The sequence below is a fragment of the Scyliorhinus torazame genome, chromosome 16 (assembly GCF_047496885.1).
Source record: "Scyliorhinus torazame isolate Kashiwa2021f chromosome 16, sScyTor2.1, whole genome shotgun sequence".
Taxonomy (NCBI): Eukaryota; Metazoa; Chordata; class Chondrichthyes; order Carcharhiniformes; family Scyliorhinidae; genus Scyliorhinus; species Scyliorhinus torazame.
The window spans coordinates 29,494,799-29,519,050 of record NC_092722.1 but is presented as its reverse complement, the minus strand read 5'-3'; the positions used below and the strand labels follow the sequence as shown (position 1 = coordinate 29,519,050).

The 24,252-nt window shown below is 44.3% G+C and overlaps 1 protein-coding gene across 2 annotated transcripts in view; it reads left to right on the top strand.

Moving 5' to 3' along the window:
* The first annotated feature begins 319 nt into the window (after positions 1-319).
* LOC140392656 (putative oxidoreductase YteT) overlaps positions 320-24,252 on the top strand; it is a 378,465-nt gene continuing 354,532 nt past the window's right edge. Inside the window, exons 1-3 of one of the 2 annotated variants that reach the window (XM_072478137.1) lie at positions 320-375; positions 792-1,005; positions 4,964-5,118. The gene's annotated coding sequence lies outside the window, so the exon portion shown is untranslated. Of the gene's footprint in view, positions 376-430; positions 1,006-4,963; positions 5,119-24,252 lie in introns of those variants that run through there. The other variant, XM_072478135.1, reaches the window with a different exon arrangement.

Below are 24,252 nucleotides of genomic sequence, written 5' to 3'. Positions count from 1 at the left end.
AAGAACTTTCAATAAGTAAATCGTCAACATTGACAACATTTTTTGATAATGGCGAGGATCAAAAATGTACATTTTTAATAAAAAACACCAGAATGCCGGAATTTATGTCCAATTTATAAATACCAGGCTATTAAACAGTCACTACTACCGGTGATTTAAACTATATTTACAGTCCTATTATAATCGTTGCAGTGTTTTCCCGGATTTTACAACTCGTTTAAAACTAATGTGTGGAGTTGTTGCGATCTGGTTACTTGCTCCCTGCTCGGAGTGAATTTCGGCGGTATATTACCTCCACCCCACATTTAGTCAGGTGCAATTCTCACCTTTCCCACTCCCCGATGGGGATGAATTCGCTGATTTACTCTAACGCACGTAACTATAACAATTTTTTGGGGGGGTCAAATGCAGCATTTTTATTCTTAGCGAATCCTAACTTGAACCACAGCGCAGTGTCCGTTTTAAAAGATCAATGGCGGCACCTCTCGACTAAAATAAATAAATTAGCCAAATTTATGTGGTTGTAACACGATGTGGAGTTTTGCAACAGCGCGCCATTGATCGGAGCACACTTGGACAAAGTAACTTTTTACACGGCACACCACGCTGGAAGAGAGTCGGTCTCGCAGTCTTTCACTTTTCCTAATCTTTGTCACAAGAGGCGTTCATATTAAATTTATTCCCTTTTTTTAAAAAATTCCGATGATGCAGGATACAGTTTGAATTTTATTATCTTCTTTCGATAGCTAATTAACCGACAGGAAGTTCCCGTTTACCTGTTGTCCCAACAGGTTTTCTTTTACCTGGCAATGGCCGTCTTGAGCACAGCCATTTGGATCACTTTTTTTCCCGCCTTTGGCAGCCTGCCATCTATTTACTCGTGTGGAGAAGTTCCTTTTGTTTGATTATGAACATAAGTTTCCAACAGTCACGCAAATCGAAACTGTTGCAACACTGTCTTGAGCAAGCAGATTGGTAGTACTCGTTACTTACCACTTTAGTGCGGTACGTATGTTAGGCAGATGTTAAACTCCAAAATATACGGTTTGTGCTTTAATATTAATAATTAAAAGATCTTTCCAGCGAAGTATTTGATAACTTACTTTCCTTCATAAACCAATGAGATCGCTGGGTGGGTTTGGTAAATATTTAAAAATATCGCGATCGTGAAGTTTCTGGTTCAGAATGTTTTTCAGCGCGCACACTTCTCACCTGGACTCATGTCACTTGGTTTGATACCGTTTAACAATAATTTGAATCCCATCAATTCATTGAAAAGCAGTCTCCCCTAGTTTCACGAGATTTCAAAATTGATGAATTCCTCTTTTTCAGCCTTTCCTTCCTTTCTGCAAACAAACAAGCCTAACGTCATTAACCTCCCGGCTAACGTGGCCTCTAACTCCTTAGCCTTGATGGTGCCCTACACGATCGCCTTGACCCTCCACCTCAGCCTTTTGATTAGAAGCAATTTTCCAAAAGCATATCTGAGCCAAACCAGAGTTTTGAATCAAAATAAGTAGAATTCTAACATGATTTCCATCCAATGTTGTTTGATATAACCACTTTATTGAAGGGCTGCCTACCTGTTATATTCCAAAACCACAGACACCAAGAAGATTCCAGTTTCACTTCCTGGTCTGGGCATCATTAACTAATTTTAATTCGAGGCAATAGTACAGAAAACTTAAATTGGCTTCAGAGTAACTTGTCAAGAGACAGGAAACAGAATGTGCACGGTAAGGACATGGTCAGGTTTGGCAATGATTTCAAATTCCCACCCACCCATCCTCAAATAGCTTGTTCGCTCTCACTTTTTAAGTTGGCACATGAAGAATGATCACTTGGGCAAGATACTGGAATGTTGCCAGTTCCTTTTGGGGAAGAGAACATAGAATGTAGTCTGATGAATTATTGTTCTGAAAAATCCTAATGGATCCTACATGAAACAGTAATACTATACCCTTTAATTTATGTTCCATCACAGAAGATGAACCATTGAGCCGGAAGGACTCAAAACGTTAACTCTGTTTCTCTCTCCTTACAGATGCTGCCAGTTCTGCTGAGTTTTTCCAGCATCAGTTTTGTTCCACATAATATATCTTGTGCACATCTATTTTAAAATAATTTGTTAAATAAATAGTCCATTAGGGCAGCATGGTGGTGCAGTGGTTAGCACTGCAGTCTCACGGCGCCAAGGTCCCAGGTTCGATCCCGGCTCTCGGTCACTGTCCGTGTGGAATTTGCACATTCAATCAGTGTTTGCTTGAGTTTTGCCCCCACAACACAAAATATGTGCAGTGTAGGTGGATTGGACATGCTAAATTGCCCCTTAATTGGAAAAAATGAATTGGGTACTCTAAATTTATAAACAACAAAAATAAATAGTCCACATAACTTAACAGCAATGGTTAGAAATAGTTATTTTCCGGTGGTGCAGTGGTTAGCACTGATGCCTCACGGCGCCGAGGACCTGGGTTCGATCCTGGCCTCAGCTCTCTGTCCATGTGGAATTTGCACATTCCCCCCCATGTCTGCACGGGTCTCACCCCAAAGATGTGCAGGGAGGTGAATTGGCCAGGCTAAACTGCACCTTAATTGGGGAAAACAATGAATTGAGTACATTAAATTTATATTTTAAAAAACAAAATATAGTGTAGTACATGATCCCAAATATGGTCAATCCCTATCGTTGCTTATTTCTCTTTGTCCCGCTAGAACTGACCCAGTTATCATTTGCTGTATATTTCCAGTCTATTTCTCTCAATTTTTGAAGCAATGCTTTGACCTAATGCAATTCATGGATAATGTTTTGTTACCTGTGTGGTAGGTAACATGTGCTACTCAATCCTTGGCTAATGAAGAGGTCTTCTGAATCTCAATGAAGACTCAAACTCATCTAGTAGTAACAAAAGGTTTATTGAGTAACTATAACAATAATTGCATAAGTTCTTTACTTTAACTTTGATACTAGTGATAAGGTTAACAAGATCTAACTACAGTAACTATATGTAACTCCACTAGCCATCTGACCTACTCTGCTATTGCCCTGGTCACAGTGCACCCCCGAGAGAGCAAGAGACCCAATGTGCTTGCCTTTTATACCCCTGTTGGTCTGGCCCTCTAGTGATCATGTGGTGCTACTGATTACACATTAACCCCTTGTGTACATGCACATATAGAGATCACTACAGATAATAACCAATTCTACTATAATACAGAACATGTTTCACCTTTACGCATCACAAGAGCGCTCGTGTCATTCACTGACTTGCTATTAAAAGAAGCAAGTGGTCCCTGTGTAAAGAGTGTGGTCAGTATCAATCCAATTCCCAGTAAGCCATGTGCAGCAGAAAACTCCCTTATTTGGCACTATTTGAAAATCTTACCCTAGAGGCCACAGAATGGCTGGTGTGGAAAATGGGAAAAAGGCACATCGATGCTGTATGGGTGATTGCTGATTGTTAGGATTAAGGCACATTGTTGAGGCAAGCATGAGAGTTTTACACTGACTACATCTAGCTGAAGAAAAGAACAAACATTAGGCAAGATTATTTTATACTAATAATTGTTGGAAAATGCCCTACTGGAACAGCAGTGGAAACAGAATCCATAATAGCTTTTAAAAATAAGTGTATAAATATTTTTAAAAGATAAAATTGAGAGGATATGGGAAAAGGAATTGGGTCTAGTGCTAAGTAAATAACTTTCAAAGAACTGGCACAGGTACAATGGGCTGAATAGTCTCCTCCTGTACTCCCGTTTCAATGACTTGGGAGTACTTGATGCCATACTAGGTGCCTGAAATGAGAAATATTTTACCACCCCCAACACCAACATCCCTTGACTTTATGAGGATTATGTGAGCTACCCCAAAGCCAGCAAGTCACACACCAGAAGGTTACAGGTTTGATTATTGACCTGGTGACTAATCACAGCTTGAAAACAGTTGGAACTCTACAATCAACTTCTGCATCCCGACTAGGAAGGCCATCCTATCTTGAATGCTATCCATTAACCCTCGTTGAACTATGTATATCTATATTGGAGGACAGATTTGTGTTGGACTGTGATGCCCTCTGTGGTTAAATAGTCTGCCAACCAGAAGGCAATTAACAACAGTGGGATTGCAACTCAGTAGGAGTTAGTATGTTAAGAAGAAAAGAAACAAAACTGGTAGTGAAATATTTGAAAAATAACCAACAATTTCAAAATATGAATGCTGTCATTGTTGAACCCCAAATAAGTAAGGAGCTGTCTGCAGCATGTGGTAAAGTGATCAGTTTACAGGTGGAAACTGATTAAGCCAAATTACAACATGGCCAAATCCAAATAGTTACTGCAGCAAAGTGGAAACAAATATGTTTTTATAGGCCATTGCTTAGCACTGCTTCCTCACAGCACCAGTGACCCGGGTTCAATTCCGGCCTTGGGTGACTGTCTGTGTGGAGTTTGTAGGTTCTCCCCGTGTTTGCGCGGGTTTACTCCGGATGCTCTGGTTTCCTCCCACAGTCCAAAGATGTTCAGGTTAGGTGGATTGCCATGCTAAAATTGCCCCTTACTGTCCAAAGATGTGCAGGTTAGGTGGGGTTACGGGATTAGGGTGGGGGGAATGAGCCCTCTTTCAGAGGGTTGGTGCCGACTCGATGGGCTATATGACCTCCTTCTGCGGTATTGGGATTCTATGATTGTTTCATATAGAGACTGTGCTAAACTGAATCTGGGGGAAATGTTTATTCTAATACATACTGTACAAAAACTACATGTTCCATTTGCAGAATATGTGGACTTTGGCTGATTGCAGACTTAGTTAATATTGGGGTGACCTTCCATTGTTTCTCCTTCCCCATGTTCACTATTATCATTCTTCTTTAAATCTGTAAAATCCGAGTTGTCTTCACTAGATGATAAACATGTGATCGTGGATATGACACTTGTTTCCCTGTTTTGTCTTACATACTTACAGTGGTTGCAGTGCTAAGGATTGTACAAATATAGTCCAGCCCAGCTTCTCCAGAAGCCAAACCTATGAGAACATGGACACAGCACATATAGACCAAGAACAGGAGGATTAAAAAGCAGTTCAAGTCCAGGCCATACACTTCAGTTCTGTGTTTCTTGGTTGGTTTTGTCTTTTTTCCTCCAGTAGGAAGGGTGTAAAATAACTGTTTTATTGCCCCATTTTACACCCTGACTTAATAATAATTGTCTGTATATTTACATATGCTTATTTTGTTTATTCTCAGTACTGAACTGCAGTATAGATTTTCTAAATATGCAGAAAATTATAAAATTTTCTCTTGTTAACATTGTTCCCTGCTCAAGATACTGATCTCTATGCTTCCTACACTAGTGGCCTTATTCTATGTATGAACAAAGATAGTAGTGGCATTTGTCACAACTACAGTTTCGTGTTTGTTGGATAACCCTGGAGTTGAGGGCGGCACTGTGACGCAGTGGTTAGCACTCCTGTCCCGATCCCGGCCCCGGGTCACTGTCCGTGTGGAGTTTGCAGCTTTTCCCAGTGTTTGCGTGGGTCTCACCCCCACAACCCAAAGATGTGCAGAATAGGTGGATTGGCCGCACTAAATTGCCCCTTAATTGAAAAAAAAGAGTTTGGGTACTCTACATTTATATACTTAAAAACTCTCTGGAGTTGTGATCCTGGGTGATTTTTCTTCAATTCCCGAGGCCAATTGTAGTTAAGATCAACATAGACAGAAAATTAAACAGCACCAATATCCTTGTGGGGTATTTGCCAGTGCTATTGCGAGGGTTTAAATAAACTTGGCAAAGGTATGGGAACAAGGAAATATTAGCAGGGAAAAAACAAGGTACACAGAGAATTGGGAGAGGAAGATGGCACTAGAATGGGAACTAGTATGATATTAGGTGGGGTCAGGGTAAGAGAGAATGAAATAAGGTCTAAATTAAGTTTACTGTGCCGTTATGTGAATGTGTGGAGTGAGCTGTAGGCGCAGATAGCCAAATGGAAATATGACATTGACGTGATAATGGAGACAGCCTCAGAAAAGGATAGGATGAGGTACAAAATATTCCTGGATATAAGGTGTTCAGGAACGATAAGGAAGGAAAGAAAGGAGGTGGGTAGCAGTAATGAGTAAGTAGAACATTTCGGTGCTAGAGAGAGGATGTCCTAAAAGGTTAAAGGATATAATCCATTTGATTAGAGCTAAGAAGCAATAGAGATACCATTACAATGTCGGGTGCATTCTAAAGTCCACTGTTTAGTGGTAAAGATATAGAAGAAACATTTGCAAGGAAATTACAGAAAGCTGCAAAAACTGTAGAGTAGCTATTATTATGGGCCAGGGTTTAGAGAACCCCAAAGTGTATCATGGAGTTCACCTGACCCACAACATTTAATAGATTGTGGTATGGGGAGCACACGGCCAACTCTACAGGTATGGTACAGCAGAAATGGAAAAGTATTTTTTAAAGCAAAACAATGTTTATTCTATGAATTCATGTTAACTTTTTTAAAACATACAGTGAACATATTAGCAACCATTAATTCAAATACAACCCCCAAATAATACAACACTAAGTAATCCTTAAGCTGTCCCTTTAACATCCATAAGACTTGAAAAAGAAATGTTAACAGAAGCACATCAGGTTAAAGTCACTACTGAGAGCAGTTATTAGTTTTAAATCACCAAAGGATCCATTTACATTCTTTACATTACACTGTGAAAGACTCATACCCCTTCTGGCTGTGACTGCAGCTATCCAGCTCTGAAAACGAAACTAAAACGCACCCTGCAGCAAACAGCCTAAAACAAAAGTAAAAAGTTGACAGACAGCCCAGCTCCACCCACTCTCTGACATCACTTCAGTAATACACACCCATTTCTTTAAGGTACTCTCACTACACATATTTATATACACACCCATTTATAAACACCCATTTCTTAAAGTTACTCTGACATGACACCTCCCCCCCCCCCAAAATAAAATAAACCATCAACTTCAAGATGGTTTCATTTTTCACCTTTTCACTATCCTTTAAGAAATGCACACAGTAAATATACTTTTTTGTTTCAAAAAACAACACACGCAAACAGGTATAATAATAGTCAATTTTTTATCGTTCTTCTTCCTCCAACTGAAATCCTTCTCGATTGACGATCTTTTTGAACAAGAAGGTCCTTGCACGATCCGTCCATTTCTCTACGCCTTGGAATTTCTCTTTAAAGTCAGATACTTTAGTTCAATCTGATCACAGAGTTCCTTGTAATTCTCCAAAGAGGAGCCTTGGTTATTGCCTGTTAAAAGTCCGCTGTCCACTGAAATTTTTGACGTTTCTTGAGCAAGTCCGTCAGTGGAGCGACCACACTGCTGAAATTCAGTACAAATATCCGGTAAAATCCACTCATACCAAGAAATTGCATTATTTCACTTCGTCTTGAGGGTATTGAAAACTCCTCAGTAACTGTTGGTTTCACATCCTGTGTGACCATTCGACCCTGTCCGATTGTTTGGCCAAGGAAAGTGACTTGGGCTTTTCCAAATTCATTTATGGCTAGGTTTATCACCAAACCCGCCTGATCGAATAACTCCATCAGATGTTTTAAATGTTCTTTCCATGTCTGGCTGAAAATTACCAGATCGTCGATGTATACCGCACAATTGGGTAATCCTGAAACAACTTTGTTAGTTAACCATTGAAATGTGGCTGGGGCATTTTTCATGCCAAATGGCATAACTTTGAATTGGTATATACCATCTGGAGTCACAAAAGCTGAAATCTCCTTCGCCCTTTCGGATAAAGGTACCTGCCAGTAACCTTTAAGTAAATCCAGTTTGGAAATAACAGCTGATTGTCCCACTTTCTCAATGCAATCCTCCAAACGTGGGATAGGATAAGCGTTCTTGTAACTGCATTAATCTTTCTACAGTCCACACACAACCGTTGGGTACTGTCCGGTTTTGGTACCATCACTATGGGTGAGCTCCATTGGCTGCGACCCACTTCAATTTATGCCATTTTTAAGCATACTCTCAATCTCTTTGTTAACCTGTGCCAATTTTAAAGGGTTAAGACTATATGGATGTTGCTTGATTGGAACAGCATTTCCCACATCAACATCATGTATAGCCATTTTAGTACTTCCCAATTTATCTCCACAAACTTGCCCATGTGATATCAATAACTCTTTCAAGTCAGTTCATTTTTTCTCTGGAAGGTAACTCAACAATTTATCCCAATTTTTAGGAACATCCTCGTTTTCCAATTTAATTTGAGGTATGTCAAATTCACAGTCATCTGGATTTGGTTCGTCACTTTGAGTTAGAATCGTTAAACCCTCCTCCTTTTTCTCTCCTTCCCTTTCAAAGTACCTTATAAGTATATTCACATGACACACTCGGTGAGTCTTCCTTCTATCTGGTGTTTTTACCACATAATTCACCTCACTTAATTTCCTTTCAATCTGATAAGGTCCACAAAACCTAGCTTTTAAAGATTCACCTACCATTGGTAACAACACTAAAACTTTATCTCCAATTGCAAAACTACGAACTTTGGATTTCTTGTCCGCTACCCGTTTCATCACATTTTGTGCAACTTTTAAATGTTGTCTAGCCAATTCACCTGCTCTATTTAATCGTTCCCTAAAATTTGACACGTAATCCAATAATGTAATTTCCGATTTCTCACTCACCAATTTTTCCTTAATCAATTTCAGTGGTCCTCTTACCTCATGACCAAAAATTAGTTCAAAAGGACTGAATTTGGTTGACTCATTAAGTACATCCCTAATTGAAAACAGTACGAATGGAATTCCTTTATCCCAATCTTCTGGATAATCTTGACAATAAGCCCTCAACATTGTCTTTAATGTCTGATGCCACCTTTCTAACGCTCCCTGCGATTCTGGATGGTACGCAGTTGATTTAAATTGTTTGATTCCGAAGCTATCCATAACTTCTTTGAATAACTTTGAAGTTAAATTCGTTCCTTGATCCGATTGAATTTCTGTGGGTAGTCCATATCTAGTAAAGAATTTAAGTAACTCCTCCACAATCCTTTTAGCTGTAATATTACGTACTGGAATGGCCTCTGGAAACCTAGTAGACACATCCATTACAGTCAAAAGATATTGATTCCCACTTTTTGTTTTAGGAAGCGGTCCCACACAATCGATTAGGACCCTTGTAAAAGGTTCCTCAAATGCTGGAATGGGTATTAAGGGCGCTGGTTTTATCATTGCTTGAGGTTTCCCTATCACTTGACATGTGTGACATGACATGAATAACCTCGAGGTAAAATTTGATCCTTGATCCGATTGTATTTCTTTTTTTTAAAAACAATTTTTATTAAGGTTTTCATAAAATATCAGTAACAAAATGTAAAAGGAACCAACAGGGTTAAGTACAAAACACAGTCCAAAAAAAGCAACCCTCCATACTCCCCTCCCCCCTGTACATAAATAATAAATTAACATTAACACCCCGACTTTACACAACAAATATATACATCCCCTCAGACCCCCCAGTGTAAATAACAAAAACAAAAATAAAGTAACCCCCCCCCCCGAGTTGCTGCTGCCATCGACCAATGTCTACCGTTCTGCCAGGAAGTCTAAGAACGGTTGTACCGACCCTCTCAAGGCGAATTTCACCCTCTCCAACTTAATAAACCCCACCATATCGTTGATCCAGGATTCCATGCTTGGGGGCCTCGCATCCTTCCACTGAAGAAGATTCCTCCGCCGGGCTACCAGGGACGCAAAGGCCAGAATACCGGCCTCTTTCGTTTCCTGCACTCCCGGCTCCTCTGCCACCCCAAATATTGCGAGCCCCCAGCCCGGCTTGATCCTGGAACCTACCACCCTCGACACCGTCCTCGCGACACCCCTCCAAAATTCCTCCAGCGCTGGGCATGCCCAGAACATATGCGTGGGATTCGCTGGGCTCCCCAAGCACCTAACACACCTGTCCTCGCCCCCAAAGAACCGGCTCATCCTTGTCCCAGTCATATATGCCCTGTGCAGCACCTTAAACTGTATGAGGCTGAGCCTCGCGCACGATGAGGAAGAGTTCACCCTCCCTAGGGCATCTGCCCACGTCCCTTCCTCGATCTCCTCTCCCAACTCCTCCTCCCACTTACCTTTCACCTCCACCACCGAGGCCTCCTGCTCCTCCTGCATCACCTGGTAAGTATCCGAGATCTTCCCCACTCCCACCCACCACCCCGCGAGAGCATCCTGTCCTGTACTTTGGACACTTGGGCGGAGAGTGGCAGATGGAGTTTAATCCGGACAAATGTGAGGTAATGCATTTTGGAAGGTCTAATGCAGATAGGGAATATACAGTGAATGGTAGAACCCTCAAGAGTATTGAAAGTCAAAGAGATCTAGGAGTACAGGTCCACAGGTCATTGAAAGGGGCAACACAGGTGGAGAAGGTAGTCAAGAAGGCATACGGCATGCTTGCCTTCATTGGCCGGGGCATTGAGTATAAGAATTGGCAAGTCATGTTGCAGCTGTATAGAACCTTAGTTAGGCCACACTTGGAGTATAGTGTTCAATTCTGGTCGCCACACTACCAGAAGGATGTGGAGGCTTTAGAGAGGGTGCAGAAGAGATTTACCAGAATGTTGCCTGGTATGGAGGGCATTAACTATGAGGAGCGGTTGAATAAACTCGGTTTGTTCTCACTGGAACGAAGGAGGTTGAGGGGAGACCTGATAGAGGTCTACAAAATTATGAGGGGCATAGACAGAGTGGACAGTCAGAGGCTTTTCCCCAGGGTAGAGGGGTCAATTACTAGGGGGCATAGGTTTAAGATGAGAGGGGCAAGGTTTAGAGTAGATGTACGAGGCAAGTTTTTTACGCAGAGGGTAGTGGGTGCCTGGAACTCGCTACCGGAGGAGGTGGTAGAAGCAGGGACGATAGTGACATTTAAGGGGCATCTTGACAAATACATGAATAGGATGGGAATAGAGGGATACAGACCCAGGAAGTGTAGAAGATTGTAGTTTAGTCGGGCAGCATGGTCGGCACAGGCTTGGAGGGCCGAAGGGCCTGTTCCTGTGCTGTACATTTCTTTGTTCTTTGTACTGTGCAGCCGCGGGAATTCCACCACCTGCCGCCTGGCAAACGCCCTTACCTGTAAGTACCTGAAGGTGTTCCCCGGGGGGGAGCCCATACTTTTCCTCCAGCTCACCCAGGCTCGCAAACTTCCCGTCCACAAACAGGTCTCCCAACCTTCGTAGCCCTGCCCTGTGCCACCCCGAAAACCCTCCATCTGTTCTCCCTGGAACGAACCAGTGGTTCCCCCGTATTGGGGTCCACACCGAGGCCCCAACTTCCCCCCTGTGCCGCCTCCACTGCCCCCAGATTTTGAGGGCAGCCGCCACCACCGGGCCCGTGGTATACCTCCTTGGAGGGAACGGCAGCGGCGCCGTTGCCAGCGCCCCCAGACTCATACCCACACAAGACGCCGTCGCCAGCCTCTTCCATGCAGCCCCTTCCCCCTCCATCACCCATTTGCGCACCATTGTCGCATTGGCGGCCCAGTAGTACCCACAGATGTTGGGCAGCGCCAGCCCCCCCCCTATCTCTACTCCACTCCAGGAACACCCTTCTCACCCTTGGAGTCCCTCACGCCCACACAAACCCCATTATACTCCTGTTGACCCGCCTAAAAAAGGCCTTTGGGATAAACACAGGGAGGCACTGGAACAGGAACAAAAACCTTGGAAGCACCGTCATTTTGACTGACTGCACCCTACCCGCCAAGGACAGCGGCAATGCGTCCTACCTCTTGAACTCCTCCTCCATTTGCTCCACCAGCCTTGTTAAATTAAGCCTATGCAGGGCCCCCCAGCTCCTGGCCACCTGGATCCCAAATACCTGAAGCTCCTTTCCGCCCTTTTTAGTGGGAGCTCGCCAATCCCCCTCTCCTGGTCCCCTGGGTGAACCACGAACAGCTCGCTCTCCCCCATGTTGAGCTTGTACCCCGAGAAATCCCTGAATTTTCTGAGGATCATTACCTCCGCCATTCCCCCACCGGGTCCGCCACATATAACAGCAAGTCGTCCGCATAGAGCGACACCCTATGCTCCTCCCCACCCCACACCAACCCCCTCCAGTTCCTCGACTCCCTCAGTGCCATAGCCAGGGGTTCAATCACCAGTGCGAAGAGCAGGGGGGACAGGAGACACCTCTGCTTCGTCCCTCGGTGCAACCAAAAGTACTCAGACCTCCTCCTGTTCGTGGCCACACTTGCCATCGGGACCTCATACAACAGCCTAACAAACCTGATAAACCCCTCCCCAAACCCGAATCTCTTCAGCACCTCCCACAGGTACCCCCACTCTACCCTATCAAAGGCTTTCTCAGCGTCCATCGCCACCACTATCTCCGCCTCCCCCTCCCTCGCCGGCATCATGATAACGTTCAGAAGCCTCCGCACATTCGCGTTCAGCTGCCTCCCCTTCACGAACCCTAGTCTTCGTGAATGACCTGCGGCACACAATCCTCAATCCTCGTGGCTAAGACCTTCGCCAGCACCTTGGCATCTACGTTTAGCAACAAAATCAGCCTGTAAGACCCACACTGCAGGGGATCCTTGTCCCGCTTCAGGATCAAGGAGATCAGTGCCCGGGACATCGTCGGGGGCAAAGCCCCCCGCTCCCTTACCTCATTGAAGGTCCTAACTAGCAACGGGCCCAACAGGTCCATATATTTTTTATAGAATTCGACCGGGAAACCGTCCGGCCCTGGTTCCTTCCCCGCCTGCATGCTCCCTATCCCTTTGGTCAGCTCCTCCAGAACAATCGGGGCCCCCAATCCCGCCACCAGTCCCTCCTCCACCTTCGGAAACCTCAATTGGTCCAGAAAGCGGCCCATCACTCCCTCCCTTCAGTGGGGGCTCGGACCGATACAATTCCTCATAAAAGTCCCTGAAGACCCCATTGATGCCAACCCCACTTCGCACCACACTCCCTCCCCTGTCCTTAACTCCCCCGATCTCCCTAGCTGCGTCCCGCATCCGATTGTATTTCTGTGGGTAGTCCATACCTAGTAAAGAATTTAAGTAATTCCTCCACAATCGTTTTAGCTGTAATGTAACGTACTGTAATGGCCTCTGGAAACCTAGTAGACTCATCCATTATAATCAAAAGATATTGATTCCCACTTTTTGTTTCAGGAAGCGGTCCTACGGAATCAATTAGGACCCTTGTAAAAGGTTCCTCAAATGCTGGAATGGGTATTAAGGGCGCTGGTTTTATCACTGCTTGAGGTTTCCCTATCACTTGACATGTGTGACATGATTGACAAAAAACTACATCTTTATGTCGTCCAGGCCAATAAAAATGTTTCTGGATTTTAGCTTGAGTTTTCCTTATTCCCAAATGACCTCCCACTGATACCTCATGTGCAACTCGCAACATCTCCTTTCTATACCCTACCGGCAATGCTACTTGGATGAACTTCTGCCCACTTTTCATCCGCCTGCATATGTAAAGGTCTCCATTTTCTCATCAAGACATTACTTTTACGATAATAACACTCTGGAATACACTCAGATTCCTCTTCCGTGTATGCTTTCTGATACATCTGTTTTATTTCTCCATCTTTCTGTTGTAACTCCGCCAATTTTCCTGAGCTAAAAGTATCCGCCTCATCCTCCACCTGTTCTTGTTCTTTTTCAACCATCTGATCAAAAATCGTTTCTGATAATTGCACTTCAACTTCATCTTCACTCTTTGATTTCTCCACTTGTCTTAACCTGTGACTTTGCGACCTTGTTACTACACAATCCGGAAAAATCCCGGGATATTCATCCTTCAACTCTTCAGTTGTCTGATTTTCCACTGGCTTATCAACCATAGTAGGCATCACTCCCACCTGCTATCCAGCTATATCATTACCCAAGATAAACTGTATTCCTGGACAAGATAGTTTCTCTATTACTCCTACTACCACTTCACCACTCTTCACTGGACTATCCAACCTTATCTTATACAATGGAACACTACTCCTCTGACCCTGAATTCCACATATTACCACCTTTTCTGGCAACATTCTTCCCAAACTACATAACTCTCCATCTCTTACCATTAAAGATTGACTAGCTCCCGTATCTCTTAAAATTGTGACTTTTTTACCTGCTCCTCCTGATACACATGAGTAAACGTTACCCACACAAGTAAATTCTTTAAAGAGATCTGGCACCTTCTTATCAATCACCTCTTGATCAGGCTGTACAATCTATTGCACATCCTTCGCTTCACTTGGGCTTTCCTTTCCCACTTTAAACAAACCCCACTCACTGTCTTATTCTGTTATACCGCATCAGTCTTCCCAATGTTTTTCTTCAACCACCAACACTGTGACTTTAAATGGCCTAGTTTATTACAGTGAAAACATTTGAAACTTTTCATTTCTTTTCCACCCTCCTGGATTTCTTTTTTAATCTCAGGTACACTCTCCTTATTATCTCCCATCAGATCACCTTTACCTTTACCACTTGGGTATTTGTCATGTCCCCAGTTTCTATCCCTCACAGGCTGAAACTGATGTCGGAAACCAAGCTTTGATTTATGAACTAATTCATAATCATCTGCCATTTCTGCTGCTAATCTCGCAGTTTTAACCCTCTGCTCTTCCACATGAGTTCTCACTACATCAGGAATTGAATTTTTAAACTCCTCCAAAAGTATAATTTCTCTGAGAGCTTCATACGTTTGGTCTATTTTCAAAGCCCTTATCCACCTATCAAAATTACTCTGATCCTTTCAAACTCCATGTATGTTTGACCAGGTTCTTTCCTTAAATTTCTAAACCTTTGTCTGTCGGCTTCAGGCACTAGTTCATATGCACCTAAGATAGATTTTTTCACCTCCTCATACGACTCAGATAGTGATGCAAACACTTCACTAGCCCTACCTACCAGCTTTGTTTGAATCAGTAATACTCACATGTCCTGTGGCCATTTCATTTGTTTAGCTGCCTTCTCAAATGAAATGAAAAAGGCTTCTACCTCCTTCTCTTCAAACCTTGGCAATGCTTGGATATATTTAAATAGATCCCCACCAAGCCTTCGACTATGACACTCTTACTCACTATCCTCATCACTTTCATCCAACTGTACGTTTCCCTTTACGCCTGCCAATTTTAACTGACTGTCATGTTTCATGGCCATTTTCTGAAGTTCAAACTCTCTCTCTTTATCCTTTTCCCTGATCTGTAGAACATCTGTTCTATGTATGTATCTCCCTTTCTCTTTCTTTTTCCTCTCTCACTTTCTCTTTCTTTTTCCTCTCTACCTCTTTCGTATTCAAGCTGCTTTAATTCTTTCTCATGTTCCATTTGTTTAAGTTGTAACTGAATTTTTGCCATTTCGAATGACTCAAACTGTATCTCAGGCAACCTTAAATGCTTAGCCACCGCCATAACTACCTCATCTTTTCGCATTTTGTCAGGTAATGTTAACTGCAATGTTTTTGCCAAATCTAACAGTCTGCTTTTAGTCTCTGTCCGAAAGGTACTGCGTGTGACCGTCTGCACCCCCAAAAGCTTCTGAGCCTCTGAAAGAGCCATTGTCCATAACACACTCCCTACTTAAACGAGAATACCACACCTGAAAAGCAACCACAATATGCTCACCCCTCGCTGTCTTTAAGTTCACTAAGCCAATCCAATAGATAGACTTTTATCCCACTCGAGCCCTCAATTTGTTATGGACCAGGGTTTAGAGAACCTCAAAGTGTATCATGGAGTTCACCTGACCCACAACTTTTAATAGATTGTGGTATGGGGAGCACATGGCCCACTCTACAGGTGTGGTAGAGCAGAAATGGAAAAGTATTTTTTAAAGCAAAACAATGTTTATTCTATGAACTCAAGTTAACCTTTTTAAAACATAGTGAACATCTTAGCAACCATTAATTCAAATACAACCCACAAAGAATACAACACTAAGTAATCCTTAAGCTGTCCCTTTAACATCCATAAGACTTAAAAAAGAAATTTTAACAGAAGCACATCAGGTTAAAGTCACTACTGAGAGCAGTTATTCGTTTTAAATCACCAAAGGATCGATTTACATTCTTTAGATTACAGAGAGAGAGACTCATACACCTTCTGGCTGTGACTGCAGCTATCCAGCTCTGAAAACGAAACTAAAACACATCCTGCAGCAAACAGCCTAAAACAAAAGTAAAAAGCTGACAGACAGCCCAGCTCCACCCACTCTCTGACATCACTGCAGTAATACACACCCATTTCTGAAAGGTACACTCACTGCAGATATTTATATACACACCCATTTATAAACACCCATTTCTTAAAGATACTCTCACATCACACTGTTATGAGGCACTTTAATTAGCTACAACCTGAGCTAGTAATCGTGTAAAGGGCAAAGTGTTTGTGAAGTGTATTCAGGAGAATTTTCTAGTCAGTGTGTTTCTGGTCCAATGAGGAAGGAGAAACTGCTGGAACTGGTTCTGGGGAATGAGGTGGATCAAGTGTCAGTCGAGGAACATTTAGAAGACAGTGATGATAGTATTATAAGGTTTAGGTGACTATAAAAAGGGACAAGGAGCAATCCAGAGTAAAAATAATTAAATAGGAGAGGGCCAATTTCAGTGGGGTGAGAACAGATCTGGCCCAGGTAAATTGGAATCAAACATTGGATGGCAAAACTAACGGAACAATATGCTGCCTTCAATGAGGAAACAGTTTGAGTATAGTCATAGTACAATCCCACGAGGGGGAAAGGAATGACAAACATATCCAGAGCTCCCTGGATGTCAACAGTGATAGAGAGTGCGATGTCCTTTAATCTGAAAGCAATAAAGAAAATTTGTTATGTCTTGAAAATGCTTTTGAGAATGTTTGAAAAGGGCTTTTAAGACTTTGCACCAATTGTAAAGCGATCAATTGCAATTTTCTTGGAAAATAAGAAATACTGCTCCATAGGATCTGACGACCCTTGGCCTCGAAGTAGTAGCACCAGGAAGGAAGTTAAAGAAGTAGTGTGGCTGGAGAGACGAGGGAGGGAGAGAGGGCGGGAGGGAGAGAGAGAGAGAGAGAGAGAGAGGGAGGGAGGGAGGGAGGGAGGGAGGGTGGGAGAGAAGGAGGAGGAAGGAAGGAAGGAGGGGGTGATCAGCTGCAGACACAAAAGAGAAAACAGTCAGAGACAGAAAGAGGAACAAATCATTTGTGAGGGGAAGTTAGTAGAGCTCTACCAAAAGGTTGGTTTTCTGTTTGGCTGTAAAAATAAAAATAGAATTCCAGAAGCTCTTGGGGAAGCAATGTACAAATATCCTGAAAGGGACAAAATCCTAAAAAATGGTGCTAATAGCTCAGGCATGCAAAAGAGTTGAGAGTTTGTATCAGCGACCAGATCATAAATCATGGTGTTATCGGTTGGTCAATTGAAAAGGAACTTTGGAAAGCTACAGCATCAGGACTGTCATGACCCTAGGGCGAAGCGTTTCCAAAAGTGTGCCTTCCTGGTGATAATTGTATCTGTGAAACTTGGAGGTGAAAGCTGTTGTCAGATAGAACTCCTGACCTACCCTGTGTGATTATTGAACAGTTTATTGTGGAACTGTGTAGCTACTTCGTGTCATATATCTGCAGGAATGATGCAGGTGTTTGTGGTTGTGTAAGATGTATCCTTGTTTTATTGACTATTTTAAGTATCATTTCCCTGTTCATTTTTAATTTATGTTGGTTCTGATTAGCATTGCCGTAAAAGTTACAAAAGTGAAATCATACTGGTAATTTCTTCTTTTATTTCAAGGTTTGTTGTAATGGAGTTCCCCAGGGGTCAGTGTTACACCCTTGCTTTTCCTGATATATATAAAATGACCTACACCATGGTGGTGTTCAGGGCATGATTTCAAAATTAGCAGTTGATGTGAAGATTGGAAACAATGCCAATTGTGATGAGGATAGTCTTGAACTTCAAATGGACATAAACATGTGGTGGATTGGGCAGACAAGTGGCAGATGAAGTTCAATGCAGAGAAGTGTGAGGTGATTCATTTTGGCAGGAGGAATTGGCAAGGGGGTAAAGGGAAATAGGCAGAAAAGTTACGGCCACAGTCAGATCAGTATGATCTTATTGAATGGCGGAGCCGGCTTAATAGACCCAATGGCCTACTCCTACCTCTTATGATCTCTTTGGAGGGGGAGCAGAAAAGATTCATGAGAATGGTTCCAAGGATGAGGAATTTCAGCTACTTTGATAGATTGGAGAAGCTGAGGCTGTTCTCCTTGAGAATAGAAGATTAAGAGATTCAATAGGGTTTTTCAAAATCATCAGGGTTGCACAGAGTAGCCAGGGATGAACTGTTTCCATTGGCGGAAGAGGCGAGAACTAAAGGACACTGATTTAAGGTGTGAATGGCAAAATAAACGACGTTATCATGTTAAGATTTGCAATGCAAGGTCTGAGAGTGGTGAAGGCAATGTCAATTGGCATCTTGAAAATACAATTGGACAATTGTCTGAAGTGAAAATATTCGCAGGGCTACAGAGAAAAGCTGGGGAAGGGGGAATGGTGAGATGCTCCAGAGAGCCAGGATGGACACAATGGGCTGGGTAGCTTCCTTCTGTTTAGTAATCATTTTATGATTATACGTTTCTGTGCCACAGTTACATGTTGCCTTTACCCACAGAGCAAATAGGGAGCCTAATTATATTCTCGTCTTTTAAGCATTCACTGATTACGTTGTCACATGTAGATTGTACGGAGCATCTTGTGGCCACCAAGGGCTTTCCTGTCTTGGCTAAATTACTGGGCTAATAATCCAAAGAGTGTGATTTCAAACCCATTCTGACTGTTTGATCATTTGAATTAAGTTTTTTAAAAATGTGGAAATAAAAAGGTGGTGTCAATAATGTAATCAGGTTGTTATCAAACCCCAACCAGTTCATCAACCTCCTTTATGAAGAAAACCTTAACCCTTACCTGGACTAAAAAGGACATACAAAATAAGAGCAGGGGTAGACCATCGAGACAGGAATACTTGCATTTCCAGAGCACTTTTCATAATCACCAGATGTCTCAAAGCACTTCACAGCCAAGGAAGTACTTTTGAAGGATAGTCACTATTGTAATATAGGAGATGTGGTAGCCAATTTGGCAGACAGCAAACTTCCACAAACAGCAATATGATTATTGAAACAGAAAATGCTGGAAATACTCAGCACGTCTGGTAGCATCTGTGGATAATTGGAAGAAATATCCTTGACCTGAAATGTTAACTCTGTTTCTCTCTTCTTTTGTGATGTTGATTGAGGGGGCAAATATCATCCAGGACACCAAGGATAACTTTACTACTTTGAGGTAATGCCACAGGATCTCAACCAAAGGATGGCACCTCTGACAGTACCGTACTAGAGTAGCAGCCTTGCCTTTGTGCTCAAGTCCTAGAGTGGGACGTAAACCTGGACTCTTGTGACTGAGCCATAGCTGACAAACCATCAAGCCTCCTCCACCATTCAATATGACCATGTGGCTTCAACTCTACTTTCCCATTGAATCCTTACAGTGCAGATGTAGGCCATTCAGCCCATCAAGTCTGTAACAACCATCCCCAAAAGTGCACCCGACCTAGGCCCACTCCCCTGGACTATATCTGTAACCCCATTCAATCTGCACATCTTTGGACACCAAGGGGCAATTTAGCATGACCAATCCACCTAACCTGCACATCTTTGGACTGTGGAAGGAAACAGGAGCACCCGGAGAAAACCCAAGCAGACACCCCCACCCCATGTCCCTTGATTTCCTAAAAAATTACTGCTATCTATTTATTATCTAGGGCCAGTGAATTATCCAACTTTTCCTTCAGTGCTTTATCATTGAAGTCTTGAATAAATATATTGTAAATTACATTAGGAATGCATTGATCGGGCGGCGTGGTGGCGCAGTGGTTAGCACTGCTGCCTACGGTGCTGAAGACCCGGGTTCAATCCCGGTCCGAGTCACTGTCTGTGTGGAGTTTGCACATTCCCCCCATGACTGCGTGGGTTTCACCCCCACAACCCAAAGATGTGCAGATTACGTGGATTGGCCACACTAAATTGTCCCTTAATTGGGAAAAAAATAATTGGGTACTCTAAATTTTTCTAAAAAAGGATGCATTGATTAAATAGCCATAACTTTATGAATAAATAATGCTTCAATTACAACAATTTACTGGTTGTTGTATTTGTTACCTATGAAACTGACAATCATATACATGGTGTGACAAAGACCTTCAAGTTCAATCTGATTGCAGCTTATGATCTAATAGTTGTCATAATATCCACTCATGTATATAATGAGATGCAGACAGGCAGTGATTGACACACAGGATAACCAATGAACACACACAACATCTAACAACCAATCACCAGATAGGACACCACTACTATAAAGCACAAAGGGCATTAAGACTCTCTCTCTCTACAGGACACAGCTACTGAGATAGTAAGAGTGCACAAGCCAGTGAGCACTATCACCATGAGGTAGAGAGTTAGTCTGGTCAAGCCAGTAGGAGGTTATCAGTTAGACTGATAGAGTGTCAACTCACAGCAGACTATGTACAGCAATCAGGAAGTTCAATAAAACAGTGTTGGACCATCTCCTGTGTCAGAAGCCTGTTTCTAGTTTCACTGCATCCAGTTGCAACTTACTCAACACATCATGGTACCAGAGTGCTATTAATTCTAACGAACCAACCTCGAGTGCATCTGCAACGACCAGCAAGCAGCCATCCAGCGGCATGGAAAGGATCCAACCTCCTTCGCAATTCCGGATCTCCGGCAACCTCGGCGGCAACTGGAAAGTCTTCAAACAAAAGTTCCTCCTGTACATCGAGGCCTCCGACCTCGAGGCAGCATCAGATGCCAGAAAGATCGCGCTGTTCCTGTCGACTGCGCAGGATCACGCCATCCACATCTATAACTCGCTTACGTTTGCCGATGGCAAAGACAAGACAAAGTTCAAGACAGTTCTGCTGAAATTCGACAGCCACTGCGACATTGAGGTGAATGAGAGCTTTGAACAGTACATCTTCCAACAGAGGCTTCAGGGTAAGGATGAACCTTTTCAGTCCTTCTTGGCCCATCTCCGCATCCTAGTGCAGTCATGTAATTATGACTCGACGACTGATTTCATGATCCGGGATCAGATCGTTTTTGGGGTCCAGTCCGACTCCCTGCTGGAGCAGCTCCTCAAAATCAAACAGTTGACCCTCTCTGTCGCCATCGAAACGTGCGTTGTCCATGAGCATGCCAGAAATTGCTACTCCCACATCAGGGCGGCAGAAACTGAAAAACTGGCCTCCCACGAGGCAGAAAGGGTGCAGGCCATAGCGAAAATGCAAGGCCTGAGCATCGAGGAGAATGGCCGTTTCGGGCGCTTTTCTCGGGTCCCCGCGCATGCGTGCCACGACCGGGTGGACGATGAGGCCGAATACCCTGAGGCGCATGCGTGAACGTCGGCCAACCGCACTGCGCATGCGCGATGGCGCACAGAACGTGCTGACGTAAGCGTCATGACGTGTCCGAATTGTGGCTCCACCCATTTAAAGCGGCAATGTCCAGCCAAAGGCAGGCGATGTCTACAGTGTGGAAAGCCTGGCCATTACGCGGCCTTCTGCAGGTCTGCTCCACCGAACAACAGCCAGCGATCCCAGTTGCAGCGCGGATGTGTCCGCTGCGTACGACAAGGCATGCAGGATTCTGATCCAGACAGCCCAACGGACCCCGATGCTGACTGCCTCGAGTCTCCATATCGGGTGGGCATCATCACCATACGCGAGTGGGTCTCTACCGTGCCTGCCAACCACCTTTCGATCATCAGTGTGGATCCTGATGACGAGTGGTGTGCCGTCATCACGGTCAACCAGTCTCACATCCGATTTAAATTGGACACTGGCGCGTCTGCGAACCTCATATCACAGTCGGACCTCGACAGCATCTGACACCAACCTAGCATTCTTCCACCAGCCTGCCAGTTCCTTGACTACAATGGTAATGCCATAGCTGCCAGTGAGTCTTGTCAGCTAGGTGTCTCTCACAAGGAAATCAAGGCGACGTTGAGATTCAAGATCGTCCGGCCTGATGAGGCATCCCTGCTCGGTGCTCGCGCATGCAAACTCCTAAATCTGGTACAGCAAGTTCATGCCATGTCCTCGACACCGCCGACGGCCTCGCCCAATGCGAATGTCCTGCGGCTGAGATAGACGACATTCTCACACAATACCACAATGTGTTTGATGGGATGGGCACGCTCCCATATCGCTACAAGATATTGCTCAAGCCGAATGCCACCCCAGTCATCCATGCACCACGCCGGGGGCCGGCTCCTCTCAAGGATCGTCTGAAAGCACAGCTACGAGAGCTCCAAATCAGGGCATCATCTCAAAGGTCACGGAACCCACAGACTGGGACAGCTCCATTGTCTGCGTCAAGAACCCTCTGGCGAATTCTGCATTTGCATTGATCCCAAAGACCTGAATCGCAACATCATGCGAGAGCATTCCCTGATCCCGAAGAGTGAAGAATTGACCTGTGAGATGGCTCACGCCAAATTCTTTAACCAAGCTGGACGCCTCCCGTGGCTTCTGGCAAATTCAGCTGGACGAGTCCAGTCGGAAGCTGTGCACTTTTAACACTCCGTTCAGCAGGTATTGCTGCAACTGCATGCCTTTTGGTATCATATCAGCTTCCGAAGTATTTCATCGCATAATGGAGCAAATGATGGAGGGCATCGAGGGGGTGTGAGTCTATGTGGACAACGTGATCATCTGGTCCACGACGCCCGAGGATCACATTGCTCGCCTCAAACAGGTTTTCCAGAGGATTCATGAAAATGGCCTCCAGCTCAACAGGGCCAAATGCTCGTTTGGGCGGTCCGCTATCAAGTTTTTAGGTGACCACATTTCGCAGCAAGGTGTGCAACCTGGCGCCGACAAGGTGCTGGCAATCAATGCCATGAAGACACCAGAGGACAAAAAGGCGGTCCTCCGCTTCCTCGGGATGGTAAATTTTCTCGGAAAATTCATTCCCAACATGGCATCCCACACCACCACCCTCCGGCATCTCGTTAAAAAGTCGACAGTGTTCCAGTGGCTTCCCGCACATCAAGCGGAGTGGCTTGAGCTGAAGGCGAAGCTCATCACAGCCCCAGTACTGGCGTTCTTTGACCCAACCAAGGATACCTAGATATCCACAGACGCAAGCCAGGATGCCATTGGGGCGTTGCTCCTCCAGCGAGGCGATGCCTCGTCCTGGGCTCCAGTGGCATAGCCTCCAGGGCCATGACTCCGACCGAACAATGGTATGCCCAGATCGAAAAGGAGTGTCTGGGTCTCCTGACAGGAATAGTCAAGTTTCATGCCTACGTATACGGTCTGCCGAAGTTCATGGTGGAAACAGACCACAGGCCTTTAGTCCACATATAATCCAGAAGGATTTAAATGACATGACACCTCGGCTGCAGCAAATTCTTCTTTGTCTCCACCGATATGACTTCAAACTCGTCTATACACCGGGCAAAGAGCTGATCGTCGCGGATGCCCTATCCCGATCCATCACCGTGCCGTGTGTACTGGGCGACTTCATTCGGCACATCGAGGCACAGGTGCAGTTGTGTGCCAGCAACCTCCCAACCACTGATGAACATGTTGTCCAGATACGCGAAGAAACTGCCAAAGATCTTCTACTGCAGCGCGTGATGCAACACCTTGCCCATGGCTGGCAAAAGGGGCAGTGCCCCCAGTTCTTCAACGTTAAGGACGAGGTAACGGTTGTCGAGGGGATCCTTCTTAAACGAGATAAAATCATCATTCCCCAAAGCATGCAAGCCATGGTGCTTAGACAGATCCATGAGGGTCACCTCGGGGTCGAAAAATGTCGACGCAGAGCTCGGCAGGCAGTCTACTGGCCTGGCATCAGCCAGGACATTGCCAACACGGTCTTCAACTGCACAACATGCCAGAAGTTTCAACCAGCTCAGCCCAAGGAAACTCTGCAACAGCACGAGATCATGACTTCTCCGTGGTCCAAGGTGGGGATAGACCTCTTTCACGCAAATGGGCGTGATTATGTGCTCTTGATCGACTACTTCTCCAGCTACCCGGAAGTGGTGAAACTGTCGGACCTCACGTCCAAGTCAGTGATTAAAGCCTGCAAAGAGACGTGCCAGGCACGGCATACCACTCACAGTAATGAGTGACAACGGCCCATGTTTCTACAGCCAAGAGTGGTCCAG